The following is a 21275-nucleotide window of genomic DNA, read 5'->3' as shown; positions in this document are numbered from 1 at the left end:
GTTTTGTAGATATAACATATTTTTGTGATTTCCCGTCATATTTCAACCTACTAACATGTTGCCCACAAAGCAAGCTTTTTATATTTGTTGGTTAGTCTAAGCATGCCTGGGCATGTGCTGAAGTGTAGGCGCTAGATAGCCAAGTAGATAGTGATAATTAGCATACTTCCTCATCTATCATCTCCCGCCAACACCTCAAACACTGGACTCTTCTGTGCATGTGCTCTGTTTTCTGTTAAACTAAAACCATACTGTACCACACATAGTGTTTTGACATTTAATTGTGCAAGAACTTGTTGAGGGGCATACATACAGCGTACATTGATCTGATTGAGAATGCTCATCTCAAATCAGATCAGTAGGACTGTTGGATTAAAAAAGTAATAATCTCAAATCCAAATGTAATGCAAACATGGTAAAGTCTTGGTTCCACACAGACGTTCCCTGGTATCACCTGTTGCTGACTGTGTCAGGCTCTGTAGGACAGATTTGACTCAATGTTAACCCATCTCCCTTTTCTCCTGCTGTGTGTGTGTGTGTGTGTGTGTGTGTGTGTGTGTGTGTGTTTTGTGTGTGTTTGTGTGTGTTTGTGTGTGTGTGTTTGTTTGTGTGTGTGTGTGTGTGCTTGTGTGTATGTTTGTGTGTGTGTGTGTGTGTGTTTGTGTGTGTTTGTTTGTGTGTGTGTGTGTTTGTAAGTGTGAGTTGTGTGTGTGCGTGTGTGTGAGTGTGTGAGTGTGTGTGTGTGTGAGTGTGTGTGTTTGTGTGTGTGTGTACGTGTGTGTGTGAGAGTGTGTGTGTGTTTGTGTGTGTATATGCTTGTGAGTGTGTTTGTGTGTGTGAGTTTGTGTGTGTGCGTGTGTGTGAGTGTGTGTGTGTGTGTGTGTTTGTGTGTGTGCTTGTGTGAGTGTTTGTTTGTGTGTGTGTGTGTGTGTGTTTGTGTGTGTGCGTGCGTGTGTGTGTGTGTGTGTGTGTGTGTGTGTTTGTGTTTGTGTGTGTGCGTGCGTGTGTGTGTGTGTTTGTGTGTGTGTGTGTGTGTGTGTGTGTATGTGTGTGTGTGGGGGGGGGGTATGTCATCCACAGCCATCAGAGTAGTAGTGTAGAATATGACCTGTGGTGGGCTGTTGTTGACAGGAGGATGTGATGTGTGTTGTATGGTGTTTAAAGGGAAGTGAGACGGTACTGCACATGACTGGCTTAGGCCCGTCACTGACTGACTGTTGAGGTTCTTATGAAAGGGGGATGAGTGACAGGCCTGTGGAAATATTGAAAAATGTTAATATGACCGTTGTCATAACATGTTGAATGATAGTTGCACTTACTTCTGATTCTACTATTTGTACGACTAAATTAATACTTTGCCTGTTGTCCTAATTAAACTATAATTCGCTTGTGAACTTGATGGGGGACAAATATTTGATAGGGGCTTTGAAAAGAAAATAATTGGCTTATGACTGACAGGTAACAAAATAAAGTGTCAAAGTAGAACCACATTGTGGGCTTGTTTATTTTTTTCCATATTTTTTTTAATTTTTTTGCAAGTTGTAGATCGTGGTTTACATTTGGCCTTGGGCTGTGATCACACACACACACACACAGCCACCAGCTCGCTCATGGGGGGCAGTTAGGGGTTAGGTGTGTGTTGCTCAGGGACACCGCCACAGTTTTGCTGGGATCAAACCGGCAACCCTCCAGTCAGCAGACGAGCTGCCCTGCTGAACTGCTGTTCCCACACAGGCAGGCAGGGCTCACAGGAAAACCACAGCCAGCACAACCAGCACACCATGGCAGCAGACAGAGCAGGCAGCACAGCGGCCTTTTGGTTTGGCTCATTTCTTCTCATCAATACGTGTTGAGCCATCGGCCACAACCTCTCTGGTGGTGTGCATGGCTACTGGCTCCTTCTTCCTCTTCGCCTATTTCTTCATCTATTTGTGGCTCGAGCTTCTCTCTTATTGTTTGCATAGTCTCATCTTTTCAAACACGGTATGAGTATAAATAAGAGCAGATATACAGAACTGTAGCGAATTCGGGGGGCAGCTCGGCCGGACCGTCACAGCCGGGACGCGAACTCGGCTCTCCCGCACCGCGGGCGACAACGTTAACCAGTCGACTAAAGGGTCCGACCCGTTAGCCAAGGGCTAACGTGCCTCCTTATTCGTGCACATTACAGTGTTCTACCTGACGTGTATCACGTCCCATTTCAAACTGTGCAGAAGTAGCGGAGGGTAGTTGTACAACTGAAAGCACATTTGGCAGGAAAAGTATAAATGTCACAGCCTTGACACCTGATTGGGCCTACTGGTCAGAGACCCCCAGCAAAAAAAATAAAAAAAATGATGTACCCTGTGGGCCACGTAGCGACTGGACCCAAAAACAGTAAGAAATGGGTGATAAAAGTGTTTTTTAGGGTACATTTCTATAAGTTGTTGGGTTCACAGCGCCATATAGTGAGCAGATGATGTCCTATTCACCCAAGTCATGAATGTCCACATTAAGTCTTTCAGTGAGACATCAGAAAACAAGAGCATCAAAATAATGGCTTTGGTCATTATAGCAATTTGTGTGCGTGTGTGTTCTTGTTTGCCTTGTTGATTTGATTCCACTTTATTAAAATAATATTCTTCGGAAATCGGTCTTGCGTCTCAAGACGTACACTGTTTCACATAAATATCAAAACGTAACATTTAACCAAACAACTGCACCATATATTACATCAGACATTACGCAAAAGAGTGGCTGCAGTGCATCAATTTCATCAGCCCCTTTAACAGTCAGTGCTTAGCCCACACAGGAACACCGAGGCCTACTTAGAACCCAAACTCTGACAGGCCGAGGAACGAAAGAGCTGAGCAGTCTGTTCAGTCGAGCCTGTAGGACTCTAAAGTTTCTGTTTGGTAGCAAAAGTTGATGTTCTTCAGAAGAGGAACCAAGTACGCACACATCCAGAAAACATTAAGGTGAGAGACAAATATTGCAAAACTAGAATAAAGGAATAAGGTCTGCATAGAGAAGCGCTCCCAAAACTAATTTTATTTGGCGGCAACGTTTCTATCAGTCAAATCCTCCTCAGGCAAACATGAGTGGATAATGCAGGTGTTAGCTAAACCACTCTCGCCTGCTAGTCAGATGGAAGAACAGTCACCATGACATGGCGGTCACAACAAGGCTGCGACTCAGAGCAGACATGTAGCAATCTAGCCAGTTGAGCATTAAACTGGAGAGACAACTGCACCATGCACTAACTCCATACTGCATAACGCTCTGTGACAACAGGAGCCATTTGTTTGCTCCAAATGACCCTAGTCTTCTAAGAATAAATGCGTTGTTGTACCTTCCTACAAATATAATCTATATGTTGGCTCCAGAATGAAGCAGCGTGCATGGGAGAGACTAGTGAAACCTGTGGCCAGACACAGACAGGGCACAAGGTGAGAAGGGAAGAGGGGTTTATTGAAGAAGGCAGGCCATGAAGGTGGACAAGAGGTTATGGCATAGAGGTGGATAGCAGAGCGGGTGTAGGATCCATTTCTGCTCGGGTACAATATCGACTCGGGGTCTTTCGACTACATATGACGTCATGGGTTATGATCGAGCAAGCCTGAGCACATCTAGAGCAAACCCGAGCATTTGATGTGTTTTTTACAATCCACATTGACTTAGAGTTGGTTAGTAAAGGTGCGAGGGCCAAAGGCCCGAGCTGCATCTAAGGAGCAAGACCACAGGCTCAGGAAGGGGGGGTCCTGGACGAGTGAAAGCGCATGAGGGCCGAAGGCTTCCCAAGCCCTTACCCAATTGTAACCCACATGATTACATGTACCCTGTGACGTATGTAAGTTCCACGAGTAGCCTCTAGGAGGCACACGAGCTACAGAGTTTAAACCATACAAACAACCGTCAACAATAGAGAAGAGAAATACGGATATTTAGAAATGCGGACAACTTTGACTATGGATACTTGAATTATTGATAGTTGAACTACGGATATTTGAGCTACAGGACATTTGAACTACAACAAAAAAGATCCCTCCCACGAAGCTTCCTTGGTGAGCCGCTAGCCAAAGCTAAAAAGTAAACAGCTTGCTGTGTTCCATGTAATCATACGTAGGATATCTTGATTTTATCCAAAGACAGATGATCTCCTGTTGAAGGAAGAAGGAAGACTCTTTTCTCTTGTGTTTTGTACGCTGCTGGAATCCTGGTGAGATAAGAGTTTAAAATCTTGAAATCTAAAGACTGACAATTTTCCATTGGTTGCTAAGCTAAGCTAACCCAGCTAAAACGTATATCTATGATCCTTAGCATTTCCCATATGATTCAGAGCTTTAAAACCAGTCAGGACACCCGGTCCATAGGGTTTATTTGATGTAGGAATGTTAGACATTTTAATATAATAATATGCTTGTTGTTAAAAAAAACTGTAAGCTCCAGTTGCCACTAGCCACCGAGCCAACTCGGGCTACATGGCATCCATGGAACCCATAGCAGCCAGCTAGACGTGAATTCACGTTGATAGTGCCGCAGCCTGGCTGCGATGACATTGTTTTTAACTGTTCTTACAGCAATAGGCTGTTGTCATTCAGCCGCATATTAGTTATATGTAGGAAATGATTTTATTCTGAGAATTGACTCTAGATTTGGGTATTTTTATTTTGTTTGTAATTGTTTGATAGAGATTGCAATTAATCTGTACAATTTTGTGCAGACTGGTTTTTTAGTACCCCGAACAACCCCCCTTGCTACACCTTTTGGAACCCTTGGATACCCCCTTTGGATTGCCCCCATCATCGCCCTGGATTTGGATTCATCATCATCGCCTCTACATTAACTTGCCCCTGTGATTGTGGTAGGATCTGGACATTGCACCTTGCACAGATTGGAAGACTGAATCATTCCCCCTTTTCTTTTCTTTATTATTTTCTTTGAGTGCACTCATACTTTATTTTGGATTATTTTCTTTAATTTGTTAGTGTAGAATATGGCTGCATAAGTAATATATTAGAAGGGTATAAAATAGAATATAGATAGATATAGACAATAAATAGAATATTAGGAAGAACTTTTAAAAAGTATAATAGAGTAATATATATATATATATATATATAACACATCTAATTTAATAGTGCTATTGAAATAACTTTACTTTGAACTGTTGAAATAAATTGGTTTTTTATTGTAAACTATACCCACGAGTGTGTGTGTTGTCTTTGGGGTGAGTACTAGAATCTGGTCTAGAAAAAAACCTACACCAATCTCCACTGAACTTAGACATTAGACTGTAAACTGTCCCTGCGCAAGCATAGGCCCATTCCCCTGTCGTGCAGGTTACAGAAAGTTGGCGAGCCAGCCAGGAGATTGGTTAATTAGCGTTTCAGGCCATATACTACCCCACTGACCACACCTCTCTATAAAATACTTGATTATATATTTTTTTATTTTGAAAATAACACAGTCAATATGGATCTTTGCAATCAGTGTAAAGTCCATGGACAAAACTGCTTATTAGTTGAAGGTGTCAATGAAATGAGCTCTGCCGAAACGATAATAAGCTTCTTCGAACAACATGGGAAGATCTCATCCTGCATCAGAGTTGTGGATGAGCCCAACCAACCTAATGGTAGGGTAATAATAGAATTTGAGTGTGAAAAGTCAATCACCAGGATAACCCCAGATACCCTTGGCCTTATACCTAGCCCTGTTGATCCAACTACTCTATGGAATGTCAGAACAATTAGACAAATATGTCAAGAGGAAATAGGCAAAGACTTAGCCCAGCAATATCTCGAAAAACTCAGCGCTATTGGTGGTAGTGCCATGTCAGGCTATGCCTCCATCTTAGAAAATGAACTGAGGCGCATTCGGTCTACAGCATCACAGAAAACTGACAACATGTCTTTACCGGAACACAGCCCTATGCAAGACACTAAGCCTAGCATTGATGTTGAGCACGCGCCTAGCATGACCCAAGAATGTAACAGACGGCCATCTATATCTGACATTCACCGTGCTCCAACCACACACTCATCCGTGCGTAATTCAATGAGCCTTGAAGAAGACATCATTAATCCCCCGAGCATCCAGAACGTAGTAGTAGAACATGTTATTAAGGATGAGTCAACACAACCATACAGTAGCCCAAGTAAAATTCGAACCTTCTCAGGTAGGCTTCCAAAGCCAAATGGGGAAGTAGATTATGAAGCTTGGAGAACTCAAGTTGAGCTGCTTCTAAGTGACACCTATGTCACCGATTCACAAAAAATCAGAAAGGTTCCAGAGAGTTTGGTTGGTCCAGCTTCTGACATGGTGAAACCACTTGGTGTCAATGCAAACCCTGTTGCGTACGTAAACCACATCGAATCAGCCTTTGGAGTCGTAGAAGATGGAGAAGAGCTTTTTGCTGCATTCTTGAGTGCAAACCAGAATTCTGTAGAGAAGCCATCTGATTATTTATTCAGACTTCAGACCCTCCTCACTAAAGTCATCTCTAGAGGGGGAGCTTCACTTGTAGATTCAGAAAAACACTTAATAAGACAGTTCTGCAGAGGATGCTGGGACCACTCGTTGATTTTAGGTCTTCAGCTTGAACAGAAAAAAAATAGCCCACCCTCATTTCCTGAATTGCTTCATCAGCTTAGGACAGAAGAAGGCCGTCATTCAGCTAAACTAGATAGGATGAAGAAACATCTAGGGAGCTCAAAAGCTTCAGTGCATGCCCATACTGTTTATGGAATCGAAGCCCCAGCCGAAAACAAAAATGAAGACACACAGAAACTCCGCGATGAGGTAGCTGAGTTAAAGAAACAAATTGCAACCCTGTCCATCAAGGAAGAACCACAGCCAAACAGAACTCAGATTGAAACCAGCTGCATGGTCACGAATGCCTCCACACCTCAAATTTACACGCCTCGTTTTCCCAAGCCATGGTTCTGCTTTAAATGTGGTGGAGATGGTCACATTGCTGCCCACTGTGTGAGTGCCCCCAACCCCGCTCTTGTCCATCAAAAGAACACCAAGCTGAGACAAAAACGTGAAGCTCACAGGAATACGCATACCTTCACCTCCATGCCTTTAAACTAGTAGCAGCTCCTGTTTCGGGACGTTCAGGAGCTAAGTACCAGCATAAGAGTCCCAAACCCATTAATGATATTATGAATAGAACCCAGACAAGAAAAAATAGATACAGACAAAGATACCAAAATAGCCAATCCCTTCCCTGTGAACTTGTTGGGCCACGCTGCACTGCATCTGTCTCCATTGAAGGAATAGAATGTGAATCAATCCTTGACACCGGTTCCCAAGTAACAACCATTTCAGAGACATTCTACTTGAACCACTTATCGTTCCTCCCCATCCAGCCCATTCAGACTCTTTTCCAGATAGAAGGTGCAGGTGGCCAACATGTTCCTTACCAGGGTTATATCCAAGCCCTCATCTCCTTCCCCAGCAGCATCACTGGCGTAGCTGAACAGGTCTCTTCATTAGTTCTCATTGTGCCAAATTGCCATTTTAACACTCAGATTCCCCTATTGATTGGAATCAATGTCCTTGACAGATTATATGAAGGTGGCATAGAAAAGCATGGAAGAGAATTCTTACAAAGGCCCAATATCAATAGTGACTGTATCTTGCTGTTCCAGCATGTTGCCCTAAGTCATCAGGAAGAGATTTCAGCCAATCATGTTAAGTTGCATGGCCGCCATCCTGTCACCATTTCACCAGGAAGAAAAGTGTTTGTCTTTGGAGATGTCAGAGTGAAGAAACATTTCCCACATTCCCTTTTCATGGTCGAATCCCCTGAAACCGTTTCCTTACCTGGTGGAGTGTTCGTTGAAAATTCCTTGATGGAAACTCCACTTCGATCTTTAAACAAGATTCCTGTCATTCTCAGAAATGTGACTGATCGTAGTGTCACACTGCATCCAAGGCAGGTGATAGCTGAAATGATGGTAGCACAGTATCTGATGCCGTCTGAATCCCAAAATATGACTGTGCCTGACATCCCTCAGTCTCAGAGTAACACCACCAACTTTGATTTGGAAGATTCCCCCATTCCAGAAGAGTGGAAAAAACGGATCACACACCAGCTGAACAGCATGCCAGAGGTGTTTGCTGTTGATGACTTGTCTCATGGTCATACGACTGCAGTAAAACATCGCGTCCGACTCCAGGATGAGGCCCCTTTTAGAGAGCGACCCAGACCCATTCATCCCTCTGACAGAGAAGCTGTCAAACAACATCTAAGAGAGCTGCTAGACGCTGGAATTATTCGCGAGTCAGAGTCTCCATTTGCTTCCCCCATTGTCGTTGTCAAGAAGAAGAATGGTGCAATAAGACTCTGCATAGATTTCAGGAAGCTGAACATGAGAACGATCAAAGATGCCTATGCTCTCCCCAACATCAAAGACACCTTCTCTGCTCTTAGTGGAGCCAAATGGTTTTCTGTCATGGATCTGAAGTCAGGGTACTATCAAGTAGAAGTTGCAGAGGAAGATAAGCACAAGACCGCTTTTGTCTGCCCTCTAGGCTTCTATGAGTTTAATCGTATGCCCCAAGGTGCGACAAATGCACCAAGCACCTTTCAGAGACTGATGGAGAAATGTGTTGGAGACCTGCATCTCAATGAAGTACTAGTATTTCTGGATGACCTGATTGTCTTCTCTGACACACTAGAAAAGCACGAGGCCAGATTGATGAAAGTGTTGAACCGGCTCAAAGACTATGGCCTAAAGTTGTCCCCCATTTTTTCCAGACTTCTGTTAAATACCTTGGCCATGTTGTAGATGCCAATGGAGTCCACACAGATCCAAGCAAAGTCTCTGCTTTGAGAGAATGGCCTCAACCCACCAACAGAAAAGAGCTCAAATGCTTCCTAGGATTTGCTGGATATTACCGACGTTTTGTGGAAGGGTACTCTAAATTAGCAAAGCCATTGAATGCTCTAACTGCTGGCTATGTTGCTCCAAGGAAAAGAGGGAAGATTTACAAGAAGGACAGGGTCAAGACTTCCATCAATCCCACCTTACCTTTTGGAAATGAGTGGACTGAAGAGTGTGACGTTGCTTTTAGAACTCTCATAGATAAACTGACTTCGGCCCCTGTTCTTGCCTTCGCCAATCCCAATCTTCCTTACGTCCTGCATACTGATGCCAGCCGCGATGGTCTCGGTGCTGCGCTCTATCAGGAACACGATGGGAAGCTGAGGGTTGTAGCTTATGCCAGCAGAGGACTATCCAGAAGTGAACAAAACTATCCTGCCCACAAGCAAGAGTACCTCGCCTTGAAATGGGCCATCTGTGAGAAATTCCATGATTACCTCTATGGAACAGAATTTCAGGTTTTAACAGACAATAACCCCCTAACTTATGTGTTGACCACAGCAAAGCTTGATGCAGCAGGAGATCGCTGGTTAGCCGCTCTGTCAACCTACAGATTCACCATAAAGTATAGGGCTGGGATCAGCAATCAAGATGCCGATGGGTTGTCCAGAAGACCCCAGAGTCCGTCAGAAGAAGATGAGGAGTTCAAGCAGGAGAAAGCGAGGATAGAAGAGCTGAAGCAAAGGGTTTTGGATGGAGAAAGCAAAACTGTTTCTGGTGACATGCTGTCTGCTTTATGTCAACGCCACTCTGTGACCACTTTGGCTGACTATTTGCAGCCAGAACTCCCCATTCTTGCTGAATCCTTAGCTTTAGATGCTTCTGCCATCCCTGATGACTTTGTGTTCTCTGGACAAGGCACCCTCCCTGGAATGACTCACAATGACTGGTAGCAGTCTCAAAGACAGGATCCATCTATCAGACGTGTGATCAGTTTCATTCAAGGAAACCGAAAACCCACTTTTCAAGAGATGTCCTCTGAACTGTCAGAAGTCAAGCTGCTCCTTAGAGAATGGAATAGACTAGAGCTTATAGATGGAGTACTGTTCAGGAAATGTCTTGATCGTGGGAATCAGATCTATCAGCTGGTGCTGCCTAGTAGCCACAGAGAAAGAGCATTGCAAGGCCTTCATGATGAAGTCGGTCATCTTGGCGCTCAGCGTGTCCTTCATCTTGTTCGTTCCAGATTTTTCTGGCCAAAGATGTTTCAGTCTGTTGAACAGAAGTGTAGGACTTGTGAAAGATGCGTGAGGCGGAAAGCCAATTCCCAGCATGCTGCTCATATGGAGAATATACAGACCAGTTATCCCCTTGAACTGGTGTGTATGGATTACCTCTGTATTGAGCCTGATAGTAAGGAGACTAGAAACATCCTCGTCATCACGGATCACTTCACCAAGTTTGCCGTTGCCATCCCCACGAAAGACCAAAAGGCGAATACGGTTGCCAAAACACTGTGGGGAAACTTCATTGTACAGTATGGTTTTCCAAGTCGCCTTCTCAGTGACCAGGGGAGAGATTTTGAATCCCACACCATCAAGGAGTTGTGCTGTCTGATTGGAACCGAAAAGATCAGAACCACGCCATACCATCCATGTGGAAACCCTGTCGAGAGATTTAACAGGACCCTTCTCAGCATGCTCGGGACACTAGAAGACAAGGATAAATATCATTGGAGGGACTTTGTCAAACCGCTAGTCCATGCATACAATTGCACGAAAAATGACACCACAGGCTACTCTCCATATGAATTGTTGTTTGGTAGACAGCCAAGACTACCCATTGATCTGGTTCTAGGCCTTACACCAGACCAAATTGGATTCAAGTCGCATTCGGAGTATGTTAAACATCTTCGACAGCGCCTCCAAGACAGCTATGCACTTGCTTCTGAAAGCTCTAAGAAGATGGGAGAGAAGAATAAAGCCAGGTTTGATAAAAAATCAGAGCCGCAGAACTTGTTCCCGGAGATAGAGTCCTGGTGAAGAATGTCAATTTAAGAGGAAAACATAAACTTGCGGACAGATGGGAAAAGGAAGTCCATACTGTGGTGAAGAGGATGGGAGATGGCCCAGTGTATGTCGTCAAGCAAGAACAGGGTGAAGGTCCACACCGTACCCTTCACAGAGACCTTCTTCTGCCCTGCGGCTTTCTACCTGTTACAGATAAAGTCTCAGAACCTGAAACAAACTTACCAACAAGGAGGCTGAGACGCAGGGAGGCAGTCTCGCAGCAGACCAGGCACGACAATATTGTTGACCCAGATATGCCCAGCAGTGACGAGGATGAGGATTGCTATCCACAGATCTCCACAAGGTCTCCCCAAAGCATTAGGACAACCACACAGGCCACCCCTCTAGCACGTGCCACGGAACTGTTGAACCCAGTCGGGTTGAATCCAAGTCCGTCGGAGTTCTCCCAATCTGATAGTCCACTCCTTAGTGAAGTACCCCATACCCCTGAGTCTGTTCACAATCAGTTACTTGAAAAGAAACCAATTGGGCGTGAGACAGAAGTAGTCACAGATGAATTCTCTCAACCTGTTCGAAGACACTTACCTGAGGGAGACCCCGCATCATCTACTACTGTTGTACCTCAATTTGGACCTATTGAAGGAGGTTCACCTGAAAACAACCCACTTGAACCCGAGAGTGCACCGCCCACTGGTGTGACAGGCCAGGCTGACCTGTCTGACGGAAACCCGTCTGAGAGTGAACCGATCAGAAGATCTATCAGAGAAAGACATCCCCCTGAGAGACTCTGTTATGGTGAACTAGGAAGGCCTTTAGTCCTAGCCATGGCCTCATTTTTCGAAAGTTTGGGCAGAAATGTCCCTGATTCTTCTAGAGTGCCCTCTGCAAGACCATACAGTGTTTAGACGCATGCAGAGACTGATGCGGTTTAGAGGGGGAGAATGTAACCCACATGATTACATGTACCCTGTGACGTATGTAAGTTCCACGAGTAGCCTCTAGGAGGCACACGAGCTACAGAGTTTAAACCATACAAACAACCGTCAACAATAGAGAAGAGAAATACGGATATTTAGAAATACGGACAACTTTGACTATGGATACTTGAATTATTGATAGTTGAACTACGGGTATTTGAGCTACAGGACATTTGAACTACGACAAAAAAGATCCCTCCCACGAAGCTTCCTTGGTGAGCCGCTAGCCAAAGCTAAAAAGTAAACAGCTTTCTGTGTTCCATGTAATCATACGTAGGATATCTTGATTTTATCCAAAGACAGATGATCTCCTGTTGAAGGAAGAAGGAAGACTCTTTTCTCTTGTGTTTTGTACGCTGCTGGAATCCTGGTGAGATAAGAGTTTAAAATCTTGAAATCTAAAGACTGACAATTTTCCATTGGTTGCTAAGCTAAGCTAACCCAGCTAAAACGTATATCTATGATCCTTAGCAGTTCCCATATGATTCAGAGCTTTAAAACCAGTCAGGACACCCGGTCCATAGGGTTTATTTGATGTAGGAATGTTAGACATTTTAATATAATAATATGCTTGTTGTTAAAAAAACTGTAAGCTCCAGTTGCCACTAGCCACCGAGCCAACTCGGGCTACATGGCATCCATGGAACCCATAGCAGCCAGCTAGACGTGAATTCACGTTGATAGTGCCGCAGCCTGGCTGCGATGACATTGTTTTTAACTGTTCTTACAGCAATAGGCTGTTGTCATTCAGCCGCATATTAGTTATATGTAGGAAATTATTTTATTCTGAGAATTGACTCTAGATTTGGGTATTTTTATTTTGTTTGTAATTGTTTGATAGAGATTGCAATTAATAAGGAATCTGTACAATTTTGTGCAGACTGGTTTTTTAGTACCCCGAACAACCCCCCTTGCTACACCTTTTGGAACCCTTGGATACCCCCTTTGGATTGCCCCCATCATCGCCCTGGATTTGGATTCATCATCATCGCCTCTACATTAATCCAGCCACTGAGGATGCACAAGCCAGTGCATCCTTAGTGCCGGTCCCAAGCCCGGACAAATGGGGAGGGTTGCGTCAGGAAGGGCATCCGGTGTAAAATTTTTGCCAAATCAAATATGCGGATCATAAATAAGACTTACATACCGGATCGGTCGAGGCCCGGGTTACCAACGACCGCCACCGGTACTGTTAACCTGCAGGGTGTCGGTGGAAACTATGGTACTGTAGGGCGAAGGAGAAGGAGAGGGGGAAAACATGTCCACAGGCAGCTAGAGAGGAGGAAGGGTAGGCATGTGGAGGTGAGAGTTGGAACTTTGAATGTTGGCACTATGACTGGTAAAGGGAGAGAGCTGGCTGACATGATGGAAAGAAGAAAGGTAAGCATACTGTGTGTGCAAGAGACCAGGTGGAAGGGGAGTAAGGCCAGGAGTATCAGGGGTGGGTTCAAACTCTTCTACCATGGTGTGAATGGGAGGAGTAATGGGGTAGGGGTAATTCTGAAGGAAGAGTATGTCAAGAGCGTGCTGGAGGTGAAGAGAGTGTCAGACAGAGTGATGAGTATGAAGCTGGAAATTGAAGGTTTATTGCTGAATGTTGTCAGTGCATATGCCCCGCAAGTTGGGTGTGAGATGGAGGAGAAAGAAGAATTCTGGAGTGAGTTGGACGACATGGTGGAGAGGGTACCCAAGGAGGAGAGAGTGGTGATTGGAGCGGACTTCAATGGACATGTTGGTGAAGGGAACAGAGGTGATGAGGAGGTGATGGGAAGGTATGGAGTCAAGAAGAGAAATGTGGAAGGACAGATGGTGGTTGATTTTGCGAAAAGGATGGAAATGGCTGTGGTGAATACATATTTCAAGAAGAGGGAGGAACACAGGGTGACGTACAAGAGTGGAGGAAAGTGCACACAGGTGGACTATATCTTATGTAGAAGGCGCCATCTAAAAGGGATTGGAGACTGCAAGGTGGTGACAGGGGAGAACGTAGCTAGGCAGCATCGGATGGTGGTCTGTAGGATGACTTTGGAGACCAAGAAGAGGAAGCGAGTGAAGACACAGCCGAAGATCAAATGGTGGAAGTTGAAGAAGGAAGACTGTTGTGTGGAGTTCAGGCAGGAGTTAAGACAGGCACTGGGTGGTAGTGAAGAGTTGCCAGATGGCTGGAAAACCACTGCAGAAATAGTGAGGGAGACAGCTAGGAAGGTACTTGGTGTGTCATCAGGACAGAGGAAGGAAGACAAGGAGACTTGGTGGTGGAATGAGGAAGTACAGCAAATTATACAGATGAAAAGGTTGGCAAAGAAGAAGTGGGATAGTCAGAGAGATGAAGAAAGTAGACAGGAGTACAAGGAGATGCAGCGTAAAGCAAAGAGAGAGGTGGCAAAGACAAAGGAAAAGGCGTATGGTGAGTTGTATGACAGATTAGACACTAAGGAAGGAGAAAAGGACTTGTACCGATTGGCTAGACAGAGGGACCAAGCTGCAAAGGATGTGCAGCAAGTTAGGGCGATCAAGGATAGAGATGGAAATGTGCTGACAAGCGAGGAGAGTGTGCTAAGAAGGTGGAAGGGATACTTTGAGGGGCTGATGAATGAAGAAAATGAGAGAGAGAGAAGGTTGGATGATGTAGGGATAGTGAATCAGGAAGTTCAGCGGATTAGCAAGGAGGAAGTGAGGGCAGCTATGAAGAGGATGAAGAGTGGAAAGGCAGTTGGTCCTGATGACATACCTGTGGAGGCATGGAGATGTTTAGGAGAGATGGCAGTGGAGTTTTTAACTAGATTGTTTAACACAATCCTGGAAAGTGAGAGGATGCCTGAGGAGTGGAGAAGAAGCATACTGGTACCGATTTTCAAGAACAAGGGCGATGTGCAGAACTGTAACAACTACAGAGGTATAAAGTTGATCAGCCACAGCATGAAGATTTGGGAAAGAGTAATAGAAGCTAGGTTAAGAGGAGAGGTGACGATCAGCAAGCAGCAGTATGGTTTCATGCCACGAAAGAGCACCACAGATGCGATGTTTGCTTTGAGAATGTTGATTGAGAAGTATAGAGAAGGCCAGAAAGAGTTGCATTGTGTCTTTGTAGATTTAGAGAAAGCTTATGACAGAGTGCCGAGAGAGGAGGTGTGGTATTGTATGAGGAAGTCAGGAGTTGCAGAGAAGTATGTAGGAGTGGTGCAGGATACATATGAGGGCAGTGTGACAATGGTGAGGTGTGCGGTTGGAATGACAGATGGGTTCAAGGTGGAGGTGGGATTACATCAAGGATCGGCTCTTAGCCCTTTCTTGTTTGCAATGGTGATGGACAGGTTGACGGACAAGATCAGGCAGGAGTCTCCATGGACGATGATGTTCGCGGATGACATTGTGATCTGTAGCGAGAGTAGGGTGCAGGTTGAGGAGAGCCTGGAGAGGTGGAGGTATGCACTTGAGAGAAGAGGAATGAAAGTCAGTAGGAGCAAGACGGAATACCTATGCGTGAATGAGAGAGAGGACAGTGGAATGGTCAGGATGCAAGGAGTGGAGGTGACAAAGGCATTTGAGTTTAAATACTTGGGGTCAACTGTCCAAAGTAACGGGGAGTGCAGTAGAGAGGTGAAAAAGAGAGTGCAGGCAGGTTGGAGTGGGTGGAGAAGTGTGTCAGGAGTGATTTGCGACAGAAGGGTATCAGCAAGAGTTAAAGGGAAAGTTTACAAGATGGTTGTGAGACCAGCTATGTTATATGGTTTGGAGACAGTGGCACTGACGAAAAGAAAGGAGGCAGAGCTGGAGGTGGCAGAGTTGAAGATGCTAAGATTTTCACTGGGAGTGATGAAGAAGGACAGGATTAGGAATGATTATATTAGAGGGACCGCTCAGGTTGGATGGTTTGGAGACAAAGCAAGAGAGGCAAGATTGAGATGGCTTGGACATGTGTGGAGAGATGCTGAGTATATTGGGAGAAGGATGCTGAATATGGAGCTGCCAGGGAAGAGGAGAAGAGGAAGGCCAAAGAGGAGGTTTATGGATGTGGTGAGGGAAGACATGCAGGTGGCTGGTGTGACAGAGGAAGACGCAGAAGACAGGAAGAAATGGAAACGGATGATCCGCTGTGGCGACCCCTAACGGGAGCAGCCGAAAGTAGTAGTAGATCATCGCCTCTACATTAACTTGCCCCTGTGATTGTGGTAGGATCTGGACATTGCACCTTGCACAGATTGGAAGACTGAATCATTCCCCCTTTTCTTTTCTTTATTATTTTCTTTGAGTGCACTCATACTTTATTTTGGATTATTTTCTTTAATTTGTTAGTGTAGAATATGGCTGCATAAGTAATATATTAGAAAGGTATAAAATAGAATATAGATAGATATAGACAATAAATAGAATATTAGGAAGAACTTTTAAAAAGTATAATAGAGTAAAAAAAAAATATATATATATATATATATATAACACATCTAATTTAGTATTGCTATTGAAATAACTTTACTTTGAACTGTTGAAATAAATTGTTTTTTTATTGTAAACTATACCCACGAGTGTGTGTCTTGTCTTTGGGGTGAGTACTAGAATCTGGTCTAGAAAAAAACCTACACCAATCTCCACTGAACTTAGACATTAGACTGTAAACTGTCCCTGCGCAAGCATAGGCCCATTCCCCTGTCGTGCAGGTTACACAATCATAATGCGTGAAGCAGTGATGTCATCTGTAGTCGCAGGACCCCGAGCACATCCGGTAGAGCGAGTAGATCAAGTACCGACACCGGCCACGCCAGACAAAGGAGCGAGTGCGGCTGGACCACACCAAGCTCGGAATCGGCAGGGAAGCAGGCGAGGAATCCAGGCATGCAGGCTGGCAGACAGCCAAGGCAGGCAGGTAAACCGGAGAATGGCAATATGAGACACAAGGTTTATTAGTTTACAAGGCAGCAACACAGAAAGATTAATCTGAAAGACTGCAGAGGGGCCAAGTGCATAAGAATAACAGGGTCGCTCAAACAATGACCTGGCGAGGCATGGTTCTTCTTCTTTATTTGGACTTACTGGCGGAAAGTCATGGAGGTGTTTAGGAAATATGGCAGTGGAGTTTTTAACTAGATTGTATGACACAATCACATTGTGGACCCACCACCTGCGGGGATGAACATTGGGGTAGGGTGCAATGCAGGCCGGGCGGCAGGCAAAGGTGGGGACTGGGGTGTGCCGACTTCTGGCATTGCAGACTGGTCCTCAGGACGTGGAATGTCACCTCTCTGGCAGGGAAGCAGCCTGGGCTGGTGTGGGAGGTGGCGCAATATCAACTAGATATAGTTGGGCTCACCTCCACACCAGTGGTGGCTGCTGATCAAAATGTTTTGGTGAAGCAACCACCCAACAAAAAAAAGAAAAAAAAGAAAAGAAAAAAAGGCGCTGCGGCAATCTCACTTTTTATCTCCTCCGGAACGGGAGCAGCAATGGCTTTAATCAGATCATGTTGTATGGTCTTAGACATCCCAGAAAATACAGTGGACAATTTCTAATGAGCAGCCAGAATGTCATCATAGCTGGAAAACACTTCTACCGTCTCTCTGTAGTTTCCTTTATTATTGGACTTTTCACTCTCCTCATGCCCCCTAAATGCTGCTCCTGACGACCCAATAATGACACCGAATCAATCAACCTTTTCAGAATGTCATGGTTTTTCCAGACCGCGTCGTTATGCTTTACCAACTAGAGACGCTTGCCTTCATCAATCAGAGTATCAATCCTCACGTTTCCCAACAGACATAATTGCACGTCTGCGCTGACATGCTCCTTTGATTTTTTCATGAAGCTTAACAGCTCTGTCAACATTTCGTAGCTCCTCAAATCCATCTAGCAAACTGTGAAGAACACCCATCCCCTGCAGCAGCACACTTAAACATCACGCAAGGCCAGCAATACAAGCGGTTTGTTAGCACACTCCCCGTCAGCCCCTCCACCTTGTCATACCTAGAACACTTAAAACTCTGACTCACCGAGCCAACTCTCTGCACCAGCTTGATGGGGGGCTTTGGTCTTCCCTATGCCTTTACTCCTAGTTTTTCCTCTGAGGAGAAAGTGTGAAAATATTCCCGTAGGATCCGGGCCATGATGTTTGCATCCATCATAATTCTTCATTGCAAAAATTGTGAAAGACAGGACAGGAGCTAGCTAGGCTAGTAGCTAGCTAGCTAAGCTAGTTAGAATAACTAATGTTAGCCTACAGTACAGAACTACTACATGAGGTCAAGATCAAAAATGCAAATATAAAGATGAACAATAAAGTTGAACAATAAAGATCTGAACAGATTATTATAATATTTACTCTCTCTCTCTCTCTCTCTCTCTCTCTCTCTCTCTCTCTCTCTCTCTCTCTCTCTCTATATCTACTACTACTACTTTCGGCTGCTCCCGTTAGGGGTCGCCACAGCGGATCATCCGTTTCCATTTCTTCCTGTCTTCTGCGTCTTCCTCTGTCACACCAGCCACCTGCATGTCTTCCCTCACCACATCCATAAACCTCCTCTTTGGCCTTCCTCTTCTCCTCTTCCCTGGCAGCTCCATATTCAGCATCCTTCTCCCAATATACTCAGCATCTCTCCTCCACACATGTCCAAGCCATCTCAATCTTGCCTCTCTTGCTTTGTCTCCAAACTGTCCAACCTGAGCGGTCCCTCTAATATAATCGTTCCTAATCCTGTCCTTCTTCGTTACTCCCAGTGAAAATCTTAGCATCTTCAACTCTGCCACCTCCAGCCCCGCCTCCTGTCTTTTCGTCAGTGCCACTGTCTCCAAACCATATAACATAGCTGGTCTCACAACCATCTTGTAAACTTTCCCTTTAACTCTTGCTGATACCCTTCTGTCGCAAATCACTCCTGACACACTTCTCCACCCACTCCAACCTGCCTGCACTCTCTTTTTCACCTCTCTACTGCACTCCCCGTTACTTTGGACAGTTGACCCCAAGTATTTAAACTCAAATGCCTTTGTCACCTCCACTCCTTGCATCCTGACCATTCCACTGTCCTCTCTCTCATTCACGCATAGGTATTCCGTCTTGCTCCTACTGACTTTCATTCCTCTTCTCTCCAGTGCATACCTCCACCTCTCCAGGCTCTCCTCAACCTGCACCCTACTCTCGCTACAGATCACAATGTCATCCGCGAACATCATCGTCCATGGAGACTCCTGCCTGATCTTGTCCGTCAACCTGTCCATCACCATTGCAAACAAGAAAGGGCTAAGAGCCGATCCTTGATGTAATCCCACCTCCACCTTGAACCCATCTGTCATTCCAACCGCACACCTCACCATTGTCACACTTCCCTCATATGTATCCTGCACCACTCCTACATACTTCTCTGCAACTCCTGACTTCCTCATACAATACCAAACCTCCTCTCTCGGCACTCTGTCATAAGCTTTCTCTAAATCTACAAAGACACAATGCAACTCTTTCTGGCCTTCTCTATACTTCTCAATCAACATTCTCAAAGCAAACATCGCATCTGTGGTGCTCTTTCGTGGCATGAAACCATACTGCTGCTCGCTGATCGTCACCACTCCTCTTAACCTAGCTTCTATTACTCTTTCCCAAATCTTCATGCTGTGGCTGATCAACTTTATACCTCTGTAGTTGTTACAGTTCTGCACATCGCCCTTGTTCTTGAAAATCGGTACCAGTATGCTTCTTCTCCACTCCTCAGGCATCCTCTCACTTTCCAGGATTGTGTTAAACAATCTAGTTAAAAACTCCACTGCCATCTCTCCTAAACATCTCCATGCCTCCACAGGTATGTCATCAGGACCAACTGCCTTTCCATTCTTCATCCTCTTCATAGCTGCCCTCACTTCCTCCTTGCTAATCCGCTGAACTTCCTGATTCACTATCCCTACATCATCCAACCTTCTCTCTCTCTCATTTTCTTCATTCATCAGCCCCTCAAAGTATTCCTTCCACCTTCTTAGCACACTCTCCTCGCTTGTCAGCACATTTCCATCTCTATCCCTGATCGCCCTAACTTGCTGCACATCCTTTGCAGCTTGGTCCCTCTGTCTAGCCAATCGGTACAAGTCCTTTTCTCCTTCCTTAGTGTCTAATCTGTCATACAACTCACCATACGCCTTTTCCTTTGTCTTTGCCACCTCTCTCTTTGCTTTACGCTGCATCTCCTTGTACTCCTGTCTACTTTCTTCATCTCTCTGACTAACCCACTTCTTCTTTGCCAACCTTTTCCTCTGTATAATTTGCTGTACTTCCTCATTCCACCACCAAGTCTCCTTGTCTTCCTTCCTCTGTCCTGATGACACACCAAGTACCTTCCTAGCTGTCTCCCTCACTATTTCTGCAGTGGTTGTCCAGCCATCTGGCAACTCTTCACTACCACCCAGTGCCTGTCTTAACTCCTGCCTGAACTCCACACAACAGTCTTCCTTCTTCAACTTCCACCATTTGATCTTCGGCTGTGTCTTCACTCGCTTCCTCTTCTTGGTCTCCAAAGTCATCCTACAGACCACCATCCGATGCTGCCTAGCTACGCTCTCCCCTGTCACCACCTTGCAGTCTCCAATCCCTTTTAGATGGTGCCTTCTACATAAGATATATTCCACCTGTGTGCACTTTCCTCCACTCTTGTACGTCACCCTGTGTTCCTCCCTCTTCTTGAAATATGTATTCACCACAGCCATTTCCATCCTTTTCGCAAAATCGACCACCATCTGTCCTTCCACATTTCTCTTCTTGACTCCATACCTTCCCATCACCTCCTCATCACCTCTGTTCCCTTCACCAACATGTCCATTGAAGTCCGCTCCAATCACCACTCTCTCCTCCTTGGGTACCCTCTCCACCATGTCGTCCAACTCACTCCAGAATTCTTCTTTTTCATCCATCTCACACCCAACTTGCGGGGCATATGCGTTGATAACATTCAGCAATAAATCTTCAATTTCCAGCTTCATACTCATCACTCTGTCTGACACTCTCTTCACCTCCAGCACGCTCTTGACATACTCTTCCTTCAGAATTACCCCTACCCCATTTCTCCTCCCATTCACACCATGGTAGAAGAGTTTGAACCCACCTCCGATACTCCTGGCCTTACTCCCCTTCCACCTGGTCTCTTGCACACACAGTATGCCTACCTTTCTTCTTTCCATCATGTCAGCCAGCTCTCTCCCTTTACCAGCCATAGTGCCAACATTCAAAGTTCCAACTCTCACCTCCACATGCCTACCCTTCCTCCTCTCTAGCTGCCTCTGGACATGCTTTCCCCCTCTCCTTCTCCTTCGCCCAACAGTAGCATAGTTTCCACCGACACCCTGCTGGTTAACAGTACCGGTGGTGGTCGTTGGGAACCCGGGCCTCGACCGATCCGGTATGTAAGTCTTATTTATGATCCGCATATTTGATTTGGCAAAGATTTTACGCCGGATGCCCTTCCTGACCCAATGCTCCCCCTTTG

The sequence above is a fragment of the Lampris incognitus genome, chromosome 2, assembly GCF_029633865.1.
Source record: "Lampris incognitus isolate fLamInc1 chromosome 2, fLamInc1.hap2, whole genome shotgun sequence".
Lineage (NCBI taxonomy): Eukaryota > Metazoa > Chordata > Actinopteri > Lampriformes > Lampridae > Lampris > Lampris incognitus.
This window is presented reverse-complemented; position numbering follows the sequence as displayed.